The sequence below is a fragment of the Oryx dammah genome, unplaced genomic scaffold, assembly GCF_014754425.2.
Source record: "Oryx dammah isolate SB20612 unplaced genomic scaffold, SCBI_Odam_1.1 HiC_scaffold_5, whole genome shotgun sequence".
In the NCBI taxonomy this organism is placed as follows: Eukaryota; Metazoa; Chordata; class Mammalia; order Artiodactyla; family Bovidae; genus Oryx; species Oryx dammah.
In genome coordinates, this window is record NW_024070189.1 from 59,904,185 (window position 1) to 59,919,321 (window position 15,137).

The following is a 15,137-nucleotide window of genomic DNA, read 5'->3' on the forward strand; positions in this document are numbered from 1 at the left end:
GGGGCTGAGTCAGTCATCACAATGCACAAGAAACAAACAACATTCTCACCATCTCAAAGCAAGCACAACTGGCACCTGGGCAAATTTCAGTAACTGATGCTTTGTAAGACTCTACAATGCCTGGTGTATTTAACTTTTTCTTCTGAAGAGAAAACAGAAGGTACTAATAAGACTTAAATCCTCCAACACATAAAGTATAACCAAAATTACTTCAAGATTTCTAAGGGTGTGGCTTCACAGTCACTCAAGAGAAAAAAACTTAATTGGGCTGGGAAAGCATAAAGGATAACTGATTTCATGTTTTCCACTATTTGTTTATATAGAAAGGTCAAACTTGCAAAATACAGATTTTTAATGAGTTTATTTTTACCTGTTTTTCTTTTTTATATGCAGTAAAATTCACTTCAGTTCCTATTCTACAACTTTTGAAAAATTCACAGTTGTGTAATCACCTCCAAAATCAAGAGACAGAACAGTTGAAAGAATTTATTTTATTTTCACAACAGCACACACATTCAACTAAACCACACAAGATAAATGTACAAAAAATTATTTACTTCAAGATCAAATTTGGCATCAACTTACTGCAAAATTACAGTAAACAACGATGTGGTGCTAGCATAAAGTACCACGTAAAGACTAAGAGATCAACAGAACAAAATGAAGAGCCCAGAAACAAACCCTCTGAGAGTCAAACGATTTTCAACAAGGATGTCAAGACTATTCAAAGAGGAAAGGACGGTCTTTTCAATAAGTAGGGCTGAGAAAACTGGATATCCACATGTAAAACAATCAAGTTAGACTCTTACCTTCCATAGTATTCAATAATTAACTCAAAATGGATCAAACACCTAACGGTAAAAGCTAAAACTATAAAACTTTAGAAAAGAATCACAGGGCAAAAGTTTTATGACACTGGATTTGGTAATGCTTTCTTGGGATATGACATCAAACACACAAGTAACAACAGAAAAAAAAAAAAAAAAACTGCACTTAATCAAAATAAAAACTGTTATATCACCAAGAGTGAAAAGGCATTCCAGACAACAAAAGAAAGTAACTGCAAACCATATGTGTGATAAGAGATTAATATCCAGAATATACAGAGAGCTAAAACTCAACAACCAAAAAAAAAAAAAAAAAAAACTCAATGATTTGCACAAAAATAAAAATTTCTCCAGAGATGATATACAAATGGCCAATAAACCCATGAAAAGATACTCATTATCACTAATCATTTGGGGAATGCACATCAAAACTATGAGATAACCATCTCACATTCATTAGGATGGCTACTACCAAAACAACAAAAGAAAACAGGAAAAAAAAAAGTGTTGGTAAAGATATGGAGAAAAATTAGAACTTCTGTGCCCTGCTGGTTGCAATGCGAAATGGTACAGCCACTGTGGAAAACAGTATGGCAGTACCTCAGAGAGTTAGAAATAAACTTACCATATAATCCAGCAATTCTGCTCCTGGGTATATACCCAAAAGAACTGGAGGCAATGTCTCAGAGATATTTGAACACATGTTCACATCAGTATACTATTCACAGCAGAACTATCCAAATGGTCATTAAGAATTGAATGGATAAGCTAACTGGAATATATATAAAATAATGTTGCTGTTGTCCTCAATAAGGCAAATATATGATTCCATTTATATGAGGTACCTAGAATAGGCAAACTGATAAATAAAGTAGAAAAGAAGTTACCAGGAACTGGGAAGAGAGCAGGATGGGGAGTTGCTGCTAAATAAGTAAAGATCCTGTTCAGAATGATGGAAAAGTTCTGAAAACGGATGGGGATGATGTAAATGCACTTAATGCTCAAAAATAGTGAAATGGTAAACTTTACATTATATATACTTAATAACTTCAGTTTTTTTTAAAAAAACATTCTTTTAAGAGTAGCAAATCTTTCCCTGGGGAATTCCACTCCTAAGAAGCTCCTCCCCCCACAAAAAAAAAACGAAGTTTCCTTGAGATGTCAGGACAGGCAGAAGATTCAGCTGCAAATTAAAGCAACTCTGGAAGCAAACTAAATGTCCAACAGAGGACTGATTAAAGAAGCTATGTTGGAACAGTAGGGGATCATTAACATGCTATGTTAACACTGTGAGATTAACATATTTCATCAATTCTAAAGCATACATATTTCACATCTTTAAGTCTCTAAACTTTGGATGTGTTCTAAAATTGATGGTAGTTCCTAGTGTATTTAGTAGTGTTTATTTCTTATGTGTGGGCTCAGTCATGTCCAAGTCCCTTCGACCCTATGGAATGCAGCCTGTCAGGCTCTTCTGTCCATGGGATTTTTCAGGCAAGAATATTGGAGTGGGTTGCCATTTCCTACTCCAGGGGAATCTTCCCAACCCAGGGATAGAATCCACATCTCCTGCATGGGCAGGTGGATTCTTTACCACTGAGCCATCTGGGAAGCCCTTATTTTTCCTCAGTGGTACATAAAATAAAGGTTAATCTTAATGCTATTAATAGGAGAAATGTTCGAGTATGATAAATGGACAAGAGCAAATAAAGTAAAAATCTAGTTTTTATGAAAGTTATAGTCAATACACTCTTAGAAAAAGTATCAGAGGATGTACACCAAAATGTTAATAGTGTTTATCTCTAGGTGATAAAAATGAGGGGTGGTTTTATTGAAAAAAAAAAAAAAAAACTGGATGTAGGGACTTCCTTGGCGGTCCAGTGGCTAAGACTCTATGCTTCCAATGCAGGGAGCTGGGTTTGATCCCTGGTCAGGGAATGTGCCATATGCCACAACTAAAGATCCCGTGTGCCGCAACTAACAGTCAAATAAATAAAAATAAAACGTTTAAAAAAAAACAAAACTGGATGTAAAGCCAAGCTGCCTCCACCCCCATATCAATCTGGCAAATCCTATATATAGCATATCTACTCATATTAGACGTGAGTCAGGTATCACAAAAGACTGAAAAACGCAAAAGAATGTAATGGCCTTGAAGGAACTCATCATGTAGCAAAAGAATTTACGGTCCACAAGAGCCTTTAGGAAGGTAAATCAGCAACTCAGTGCTATGTAAATAACAGCACTCCATAAGTACAATAATAAATTAGCATTTTATCACATCAAACATTAAAAATAAATATCTTTTATGAAAGTAAAAGTCGCTCAGTCCTGTCCAACTCTTTGAGGACCCAGGGACTGTAGCCTGCCAGGTTCCTTTGTCCACAGAATTCTCCAGGCTAGAATACTGGAGTGGGTAGCCGTTCCCTTCTCCAGAGGATCTTCCAACCCAGGGATGGAACTCAGGTCTCCCGCATTGCAGACAGATTCTTTACCATCTAAGCCATCTAAGCCCAAATATCCTTTATAAGTTCATCACATTCGTACACAGATGACAAAGTTCAATTCTCCAGCTGAGATTCATTAAGATTAAAAACCCCTATAAGCAGCTGACTTCCCTGGTGGCTCAGACAGTAAAGCGTCTGCCTACAATGCAGAGACCCAGGTTCGATCCCTGGGTTGGGAAGATCCCCTGGAGAAGGAAATGGCAACCCACTCCAGTATTCTTGCCTGGAAAATTCCGTGGACTGAGGAACCTGGTAGGTTACAGTCCATGGGGTTGCAAAGAGTCGGACACGACTGACTTTCACTAAAAGAAGGTTATCATCATAAATCAGGTAACAGACACATAATCAATGACAAATTAGCAACAGCAGAAAATACCCTGTCATACAATTACTGTTTGTTATGACATCTTAAGAATTACATTTAAAAAAATTCTCTTCATAAGTTTTCCTTCCTCACTATGTGCTTACTGTACTGTAAAGAGGTCACAATAAAAAACTTCATCTCCTGTCCTCAAAGAAGTCACAGCTCAGCTGAGGAAGGGGTGCGGGGGGAGACACAAAGAAAAGCTCTATGACAATGGAGTTAGCAATGATTTCTTAGAAGACACCAAAAGCACGAGGAGGAACAACAACAAACAGATCAACTGGACTTGATCCAAATTTAAAACTTTTGAACATTAAAGGACATACCAACAGCGTAAAACTGAGAGAAAATATTTCAAGTCCTATATCTAATAAGGGATTAACAGCCAGAAGATACTAAGAAATCCGGTACCTTAAAAACAAAAAACCCAAACAATTAAAATGAGCAAAGGACTTGAACAGAGATTTCTTCCAAGAAAATACACAAACAGACAATAACCACATGAAAAACAGTCAATATCACTAACATTAGAGAAATACAAATCAAAACCACAATGAAACACCAACTCACATCTATTAGGATAACTTATTAAAAAGTAAATAAATCTTTTTAAAAATTAAAAATAGAAATTAACAAGTGTTGATGAAAATGTGGAGAACATGGAACACTTACACATTACTGTTATGAATATAAAACACACCTACTGTGGAAAACGGTATGGCAGATCCTCAAAAATTTAAGCACAGAATTACCATACCAAATGAACTAGAAATTCCATTTCTGGGTATATATCCAAAAGAGCTGAAAGCAGGAACACAAACACATGTTTGCACATCTGTGTTCACAGGAGCATAATCCATAGTGGCCAAAATGTGGAGGTAACCCAAGTGTTCATCAACAGATGACTGGATAATGGAGTATTACTCAACCCTTAAAAAGAAGGATATACTGACAACATGGGTAAAACTTGAAAGCATTATGCTAAGTTAAACAAGCCAGGTATTAACACAGTCAAATTCAGAGAGACAGAAAGTACAATGGAGGTTGCCAGTGGGCCAGGGGGGGAGAGGAAATGCAAAGTTATTGTTTAACGGTTATGGAGCTTCAGTTTAAGACAATGAAAATTTTTTCTGGAAAGGGACACTGACAGTGGTTACACAACAAAGTGAATGTACTTAATGCCACTGAAGGGTACACATAATTTAAATGGTACATCTTGTTATGTATATTTTTAAAAGATAATGAGAATGTCATAATCAGGTGGAAATTTCAGAATTTCCAGTAAGTTGAAGATCACTTTCAGCAACAATGATCAATGTCTCAACAGAAGAGGCGTATCGATCAGATGGATAGCATTTGTGTCAGAGAACGATTGCTGAGCGTTCCAGAACAAATGCCTGGCAGATGCAGAGACATATAGCAACAATTCACAACAGAAGATAAGGCTGAAAAATAAGTTAGCGCCAGGACTTAGAAGGTGTTGAATGCCAATCTAAAATTCTGACTAGTGCAGCAACGAGACAGCAGTGTATCTCCCCAAAAGAATAATAAGTATTGCTTGTATGTAAAAGACTGAATGGTGGAGGGGAAGACAGTAAGAAATTCAATTAACTTTAGCAGACATTTATAGAGCAACAATAATGTTCCAAATTCTCAGATTATAAAAACTGAAGGGAGAGGAGGAGTGGGTAATGACTGCAAAGGGATTTCTAGAGTACTAGTAATTTTCTGTTTCTTGATCTGGATGGTGGATATGGTGGTGTTCACTCAATTAATTAAGCTGCTGCTAAGTCACATCAGTCGTGTCCGACTCTGTCCGACCCCATAGACGGCAGCCGGCCAAGCTCCCCGCCAGGCTCCCCCATCCCTGGGATTCTCCAGGCAAGAACACTGGAGTGGGTTGCCATTTCCTTCTCCAATGCGTCAAAGTGAAGCCACTCAATCGTGTCCAACTCTTAGCGACCCCATGGACTGCAGCGTACCAGGCTCGCCAAAAAAAGTCTCTCCCTGTTTCCATTGTTTCCCCATCTATTTCCCATGAAGTGATGGGACCAAATGCCATGATCTTAGTCTTCTGAATGTTGAGCTTTAAGCCAACTTTTTCACTCTACTCTTTCACTTTCATCAAGAGGCCCCTTAGAAAAATGTATATATATAAATTATATAAATTTCTAAATATAAACTATATAAAATGTAATTTTGTTTTATATAAATACATTAAAATATACATAAATTATAAAACAATTTATCCAGAGAACTACAAGCAGTTTTGATAGTTCAAAAATTAATCTAGAGTAGAAGCAGAGAGAAGGGAAAACAAGAACTTATAAGAGGAAGACAAGATGGAAAGGATTTCATCTGATTACAGCTGGGTGGAAAGGAGTAAGAATGAAATGAACATAGTTATCATTCACCCAAAATATCAACTTGGTAATCAAGGCCCTCCATAATCTGACTGTTGCTCATCTGTCATAGTTCCACCCACAAGCCAGATTCCATAAAGAAAAGACTCCTTCCTCTTTCATTCAATGGGCATCTAATGTTTTCTTTACTCTCCAGGCCAGGTACCATGCCAAAGACCAAGGCTCACTTTCTAACAGAAAAGACAAACAAGGATATCAATAACAAGGTATAGTGTAATGGAGTACACCACCTGGTGGAAGAGATCTGCTACCAAAAAGCAAAGTGCTAGCTTGAAGTCTTGTAATAGGACTGAGAGCTCATCATAAAAATGATGGAATACAAAGGTGGAGTGGGTTCATCACTGAGCAAGCAATACAACAGTAACATAATCCTAGACCCCACATCCAATTCATATTTCATATGTTAAGCCTATCTCATTTCCCCAAAATATAGCTCCCTTTATCTCACCACTCTCAGTCCCACCATCTTCCTAGCTCAACTCCCTACTTCCATTTGTACACAATACAAGCCCTGTTTTAAAAAGGAAATCAGACCATGAAACTCACTACAATGGTTTCTTGCAACTCTTAGAAGAAAATCCAAACATGTGATCTGGAGTTTCCTGGCAATTTCATGTGAGGTCTTCCCCCTAACTCTAAAAGAACTTAAAGCTACACAAGTCTTCTCTTAGGTCTCTAAACACATGGAGTTCTTTCCTGTCTCAGGACCTCCAGGCAAGCAGAGATCCCTGTTGCCTCTGTCCAGATCTTCATCAGCAAACAAACCACAACAACCAGCTCTATCCTGTCTCACACTGTCCCTTTTTCAAGGAAATCTCAGGACTCTGCCAGTTACTGCCCATCTCCACAGCTGGTTTAGGTCTAAAAAAGAAAAAGATATCTCATTTTGGTCCTCGAGTTTGAGGTCTCTTGGGACACCCAAGCAGTTCTCTAGTGCACAAGGGACCCTATGGATCAAGTGAGACTTTCTAATTCAAAAAAGAACCTTCCACTTTAGCATCAGTGTTGGATTTTTAACCTAAGTTTGACGACAGAAGACTATGCAGAGAAGTGATTCTCAACTTAGAGGAAGAGGGCACCCCTGATCTCTAAGTCACTGTATGGAATGAGACATTGCTAACGAAAGGAGGGTGACACCCCATCAATGATGTAAGGCTTTCGATACACATTGGATAGAATCCTCAATAAGAGTGTATAGAACAACAAGTAAAACCAAAACCAAGAACAAAAACCCAGACTGAGAAACAAGAACCAAGAGCAAAAGGAAAACCAGGAGAGACTTAGATCACAATTCCATAAACTCCTCTGCCCTTTTATGCTTCCTCCTAACCAAGCCCTACTCCTGTTTCATCCAGTTCAAAAGCTGTCGTCTCCTGGAAGCATTTTGGTCTTATCCAAACAAAACATCAGTTCAGTTCAGTTGCTCAGTCGTGTCTGACTCTTTGCGACCCCATGAATTGCAGCACATCAGGCCTCCCTCTCCATCACCAACTCCCGGAGTTCACTCAGACTCACGTCCATCGAGTCCGTGATGCCATTAAGCCATCTCATCCTCTGTCGTCCCCTTCTCCTCCTGCCCCCAATCCCTCCCAGCATCAAAGTCTTTGCCAATAAGTCAACTCCTCACATGAGGTGGCCAAAGTACTGGAGTTTCAGCTTTAGCATCAGTCCTTCCAAAGAAATCCCAGGGCTGATCTCCTTCAGAATGGACTGGCTGGATCTCCATGCAGTCCAAGGGACTCTCAAGAGTCTTCTCCAACACCACAATTCAAAGGCATCAGTTCTTCGGTGATCAGCCTTCTTCACAGTCCAACTCTCACATCCATACATGACCACAGGAAAAACCATAGCCTTGACTAGACAGACCTTTGTTGGCAAAGTAATGTCTCTGCTTTTGAATATACTATCTAGGTTGGTCATAACTTTTCTTTCAAGGCGTAAGCATCTTTTAATTTCATGGCTGCAATCACCATCTGCAGTGATTTTGGAGCCCCCAAAAATAAAGTCTGACACTGTTTCCACTGTTTCCCCATCTATTTCCCATGAAGTGATAGGACCGGATGCCATGATCTTCGTTTTCTGAATATTGAGCTTTAAGCCAACTTTTTCACTCTCCTCTTTTACTTTCATCAAGAGGTTCTTCTCTTTCTGCTGTAAGGGTGGTGTCATCTGCATATCTGAGGTTATTGATATTTCTCCCAGCAATCTTGATTCCATCTTGTGTTTCTTCCAGTCCAGCGCTTCTCATGATGTACTCTGCATAGAAGTTAAATAAGCAGGGTGACAATATACAGCCTTGACGTACTCCTTTTCCTATTTGGAACCAGTCTGTTGTTCCATGTCCAGTTCTAACCGTTGCTTCCTGACCTGCACAGAGATTTCTCAAGAGGCAGGTCAAGTGGTCTGGTATTCCCATCTCTTTCAGAATTTTCCACAGTTTATTGTGATCCACACAGTCAAAGGCTTTGGCATAGTCAAGAAAGCAGAAATAGATGTTTTTCTGGAACTCTCTTGCTTTTTCCATGATCCAGAGGATGTTGGCAATTTGATCTCTGGTTCCTCTGCCTTTTCTAAAACCAGCTTGAACATCAGGAAGTTCACTGTTCACATATTGCTGAAGCCTGGCTTGAAGAATTTTGAGCATTACTTTACTAGTCCCCTTTCCATGTCTCCACCAGTTTTTATCATTATTATTATGTAAGACTGACCATTCATTCACAAGCTTCTTATCAATACTATTATGGTAGTAAACGTCATCATTCTTGTACTACACCTGGGGTCTGTGTGTCTCCTTCCTATTACCGTGTGAGGTCTTGGGGTTAGAGATCATTTCTTATTCAACTGTGGGTGCTCAAAGTGGATAAAAAATATTTCACTTAGTGAAAGTCAAAAAGAACCCATTCCTCTTGTAAAACAAAATAACATCCTAATTAACTTGATTTATAAATTCATCCTTTCTTAAAGTAACATACACCTGTAGCGTCTTTAAAAATCACTGCTGAAGAAAATACCCTCTCATCGAAATGCCTATCCTGTTGCAACAATACAATGATGTAATCATTTCCTTCACCATAAACAAGAAAAGTCCTTAACTTGGTTGGAGACTTAACACATCTTACTCTTTTAACCTATCTTACTCTATTCTAAATTACTGTAAGTTTTGTCCAAAACACACACACAAAAAAATATTACGAAGACGCAGGGGTACATTAAGAGGGTGTGAGTCCTGGATCTGAGCCAACTGCCGCCCGCATTATTAGGAAGCCATTCCTGCCAAGCCAAGGTTAGGCATTCAGTCAACATTTTTTCCAACAAGTGTTTCACACACGCACACTCCTTTAAAAGTTAACAGAAAGAGATTCCAACGCCACTCGTGAAAACTAAGACTAATCAGAATTAAGTGCTTTCAACTAACCAGCACAGTAAGTCAGAGTAATTTCAAAACAAAGGTTAACTCGGTGCACGCCGAAAGTCCACACACGGGTGTGGCGCCCATTCCCAGCCAGGCTGTGTCAGGGAAAGAGCCAGACTTTCCCATTCGCCGGGGCCGGCAGTGCGGGGCTGCGGGCTCAGCCTACGTCGCGTCCACTTGACCTGGAAGTTTCGGTGGTGGGGGAGGGGTGCGACCACAGATACCACAATCCACACGTACTTCAGAGGAAAACTCAACTCCCGGAACCACCCGCACCTCGAGGAACGCGCACTCTTCCCCGTAAGCAGGGCGGCCGCGGGGGCCCAGCGTGGGTCTGGCGCGCGCACCGAGCCCACTTGAACAAAGTTTAGACACCGGGAGAAACTTTCCAGAGAGGAAGCGCCGCGGTAGCGCGGGGTCCGCCAGTCGCTCCGCTACAGCCGCCGCGGCCCCTCAACTTCTCGAAGGCCAGGAAGCGCCGGCCCCGCCCGCCGGGCCAGGGCCGAGGCCCGGGACCCCGCCGGGGAAGCGGGCCGAAGGCCGCACAAGCGGCGGCCTGAAGCCCGATTTCGGGGGAGGTCGCTGAGGTGACCGCGCCCGGCCCGCACACTCGAGGAGCCCCTCGGACGGCTGGGGAGCCCGCACCCGCACGAAGACAATTACCTGCGGCGAGCTGGGCGAGCGCTGGAAGATTCCAGAGGCCAGAAGTCGACGGGCCGCCGCTTTGTCTGCCCCAGTCCGGCTCCGAGTAGGAAATGGGCCGCCCGGCGCCCCCCCCCCCGCCCGCCCCCCGCCCGCGGCCCCCGCCCCCGCCCCGCGGCCCGAGCCCCGCCCGCCCTTCCCAGCACCTCCCTCCGGCGCGCTCTTCCCAGCGCCTCCCGCTGCCGCCCAGCTTTCCCAGTTCTCCCTTTGGGGGCGAGTCCTAGACCAAAGAGGCTGGCAATGCCAGACCCAGACCCCTAAAAGGACCTCTTGCTCTCCGCCCTTCACCTCTGAGTTACTTCATCCCAGGCTACTAGTAACCAAAGATGGGAGTGACACCCCTCCCACCCCCGAGAGGAAGGAGGAACGCTCACTCCTGGAACAGCCCGCGAGCGGGGGAGAGCAGGTGAGTCACCGCTCTGCGCACAGGTGAGTCTCCGGGCGGGGCCGGCTCAGGCCCCACCCCCTCGCTGGTGCCCCAGGGACCGGGCGAGGCAACGCAGAGTCCCAGGCACACTCCTCTGAGGTGTGCCACAGGTGTTCCTCAATGACCGGCTTCCGGAAAAAAGTGCTCTAGCCCCCGCTCCTAGTTTCACTGCAAGAGAAACTGAGGCCTCGTAGCTTGAGGCGAAGTGGAACTAGAATCCGACTCTAGGGACCTCATAATGTGCGATGGAAGCCCTCCGAGAAATCACCTAATCCATCTGTCACTTGACAGATGGGGTAACCGAGAGCTATCCTGATGGAGGACAAGCGTCTTGTCACAGAGGTGTCCCCTCCTGAGATTGCCCCCGACGCATACACACACACACACACACACACACACACACAGACACACACACGAGAAGGACCTGGCATCTGTCCCTCTCCCTCTAGCCATTTAGGAAATTTTATTCCCTGTCTTCCTTTTCTAACTTGCTGGTGAATGTTCCCCCAAAAAAACTACAAGATAAACAAAATACATATTCACTATCAGCCTGGTATAGAAAACACTAATGACGTTTTTTTCTCCATCATGGGATGATGAACACGGTTGATTTCAGTCAGTTCAGTCGCTCAGTCGTGTCTGCCTCTTTGTGACCCCATGAACCGCAGCATGCCAGCCCTCCCTGTCCATCACCAACTCCCGGAGTCCACCCAAACCCATGTCCATCGAGTCAGTGACGCCATCCAACCATCTCATCCTCTGTCCTCCCCTTCTCCTCCTGCCCTCAATCTTTCCCAGCATCAGGGTCTTTTCAAATGAATCAGCTCTTCACATCAGGTGGCCAAAGTACTGGAGTTTTAGCTTCAACATCAGTCCTTCCAATGAACACCTGCCGGGAGCCGCCATGGGAGATCCTACCCATGACAAGTCATGTGGAAGAGAACTGTTAAGCAAGGCTTCAGAACTCAAGGGGCTCCCTGGGCTTTCTTGAGCATCTACCCCAAAACCAGAATCTGTCTGTTTTACTGTTTCATGACTTTCACCAACTCCTCTGACATTAACAGGGGGCTAACCCTGACCACTTTTCTCTGGAGAAAATCAACTTAGGGCTATAGCTAATAAGTCTCCTGGACATGAGAGGAATATTTCAAATCAAACCCCCTCTGTTAGCATTCTAGCTTGCTCGGCAGGTATATCCAGACCCTTACAGCTACACATGTGATTATTTCCAGCCTCCCAACTGTGAGAGGCACGGAAAGCCTAAAACATAGAGTCTTTGAAAAACACCCAGGACCGATCTCCTTTAGGATGGACTGGTTGGATCTCCTTGCAGTCCAAGGAACTGTCAAGAGTCCGCTCAAACACCACAGTTCAAAAGCATCAATTCTTCAAGCTCAGCTTTCTTTATAGTCCAACTCTCACATCCATACATGACCACAGGAAAAACCATAGCCTTGACTAAACAGACCTTTGTTGGCAAAGTAATGTCTCTGCTTTTTAATATGCTGTCTGGGTTGGTCATAACTTTCCTTCCAAGGAGCAAGCATCTTTTAATTTCTGGCTGCAATCACCATCTGCAGTGATTTTGGAGCCCAGAAAAATAAAGTCAGCTACTGTTTCCACTGTTTCCCCATCTATTTGCCATGAAGTGATGGGACCAGATGCCATGATCTTAGTTTTCTGAATGTTGAGCTTTAAGCCAACTTTTTCACTCTCCTCTTTCACTTCAGTATTGGTCTATAAATCCAAAATAATGCAAGACAATAATACCCACAGAGCACTGAACAAGGTGCTAGGGAGACCTGCCTTCAACATGTTTACCCTTTACTACTTATATCTCCCTTTCCCAGGAAATGCAAACTCCTGGAAGACAGCAGCTGTGTTCCCTACAGCACCCAGCACAATGCTCATCCCCTAGGCAGTTAATGTCTGTGGGTGAATGTGCCTGTTGTAATTCAAAGCATTATGGATATGTGCTAGTTGGGAGTTGCTGACAAAAGGCAGTAGGACCATGAAGGGAGAGAACAATCTTCAGGAGACAGACCTTAACAAGGTAATTTTTGTCCAGCCACATCTCATTCTATGTCTAGCTTCAGAACCTTTGCTCCTATGGCCTCCTCTGCCTGGACTGGCTATGGCTTCCCTCCCCATCCCCCACTAAGCTACCTTAGAACATAGTATTCAATCAATTAATATTTGAACTAACAAGAGATAAAGGATTATGTTCCCTAACTTTGTATATTCACCACTTCACTGAAGTACCAGTTACTTCGTTTCCAAGGTCCCATGTTCAAAAATTGCTAACAATTACAAGATCCCAACATTGGAGCATTAAACCAACCATGGGGCTTCCCTAGTGGCACAGTGGTAAAGAATTTGCCTGCCAATTCAGGAGACACAAGAAATGCAGGTTTGATTGAGTTGGGAAGATCTAAGTTGGGAAGATCTGCTTGATCAGGATATGGCAACCCACTCCAGGATTCTTGCCTGGAAAATTCCATGGACAGAGGAGCCTGGTGGGTTACAGTCCATGGGGTTGAAAAGAGTTGGACACAACTGAGCGCATGCACACACACACAAACACACACACACAAGAAGCCTTCCTAAGCATAGGGGCCTGGTATAGATTGAATGTTTGTTTCCCCTCTCCCCGAAATTTATGTTGAAAACCTAATGCCCTTGGTGATGGTATTAGGAGATGGGGCCTCTAGTACGTGATTAGGTCATGAGGGATTTGTACCCTTATAGAAGAGGCCCCAGAGATCTCCCTTGCCCCTTCTGCCATGGGAGAACAGAGCTTTGACTATGAATCAGGAAGAGAGCTCTCCCTACAACATGATGATGCTAATGTCTTGATCTTGGACTTTCCAGTCTCTGGAACTGAGAAATAAATTTCTGTTATTTAGGGCATTTTGTTATAGCAGCCCCAAAAGACTAAAACAGGTCCTAAAGATGAAAGTGTGGATTTGTCTGAGAAAAAGAAGGATCAGGTGACAGAAAAAGAATATGATAAGAGACTTCCAGTGTTCCCTGTAAGCTATGGTGAGTCACTTTCTGACCCCTGAGAAACCATGACAAGCTTACTAGAGGCAACTTGACCATTCATTAAGTTCAAGGCACCTGCTATGTGATGGAACAGCAGCAATGAATAAAACTGACTTTAAAACAGATAAAATTGAGATCGGTGTTCTCACAAAATTTGAAATGAAATAGAAGAGACAGGTATTAAAACAAGTAAACTACAAAAAAAAAAATCAAGTGTGAAAATAGGGTAGAGCAACAAGCCGATATAGGGGAAAATTAACCTAATCTGGGGCTTCCAGGTGGTGCTCGCAGTAAAGAACCCGCCTGCCAATGCAAGAAATGTAAGAGATGCAGGTTCAATCCAACCTGCATCCCTTGGAAATGAGTCCAAGATGGCAGAGTAGAAGGACATGCACTCATCTTCTCCTGTGAGAACTCCAAAATTACAACTTGCTGCTGAACAACCATCAACAGGATCCCACCAAAAAAAGACACCCCCTGTCCAAGTGCAAAGGAGGAGCCCCAGCAAGACCGTAAGGGGGATGAAATCACGTTTAGAATCAAAATGAATACCCACCAGAGATGCTCAGAGGGCACAAACAAAACCTTGTGTGCACCAGGAGACCCCACAGAGACTGAGCCAAACCTACTTTTGAGTCTTTGAGTGTCTCCTGAGGAAGTATGGGTCTGCAGTGCCCTGCCACAGGGGCAGGGACTCTGGATGCAACAGACCTGGGTGTGGCATAAGCCCTCTTGGAGGAGGTCGCCATTAACCCCACCATAGAGCCACCAAAATTTACACAGGACTGCGGAAACAGAATCTTGGAGGGCACAAACAAAACCTTGGGCACACCAGGACCCAGGAGAAAGGAGCAGAGACCCCACAAGAGACTGACCCAGACTTGCCTGTGAGTGTCCAGGAGTCTCCAGTGGAGGAGGGGTCAGCAGTGGCCTGCTGCAGGGTCTGGGGCACTGAGTGCGACTATGGGTGCACAGATCTTTTTAAGTAGGTCGCCATTATCTTCATTACAGGTCAAACAACAGAGAGGGAACACAGCCCCGCCCATCAACAGAAAACTGGGTTAAAGATTTACTGAGCATGGCCCCGCCCCTCAGAATAAGACCCAGTTCAGTTCAGTTCAGTTCAATCACTCAGTCGTGTCCCACTCTTTGCGACCCCATGAATTGCAGCACATCAGGCCTCCCTCTCCATCACCAACTCCCGGAGTTCACTCAGTCTCGTGTCCATTGAGTCAGTGATGCCATCCAGCCATCTCATCCTCAGTTGTCCCCTTCTCCTCCTGCCCCCAGTCCCTCCCAGCATCAAAGTCTTTGCCAATATGTCAACTCTTTGCATGAGGTGGCCAAAGTACTGGAGTTTCAGCTTTAGCATCATTCCTTCCAAAGAAATCCCAGGGTTGATCTCCTTCAGAATGGACTGGTTGGATCTC

General features: G+C 43.3%; 1 protein-coding gene across 3 annotated transcripts in view; it reads right to left on the reverse strand.

Annotated features, from left to right (window-relative positions):
- CTNNA1 (catenin alpha 1) overlaps positions 1–15,137 on the reverse strand; it is a 334,496-nt gene that overhangs the window by 163,410 nt on the left and 155,949 nt on the right. The window contains exon 1 of one of the 3 annotated variants that reach the window (XM_040239991.1): positions 10,197–10,313. The exons of 1 other annotated variant lie outside the window; for it this stretch is intronic. The gene's annotated coding sequence lies outside the window, so the exon portion shown is untranslated. Of the gene's footprint in view, positions 1–9,773; positions 10,025–10,196; positions 10,314–15,137 lie in introns of those variants that run through there. One more of the 3 variants, XM_040239993.1, reaches the window with a different exon arrangement.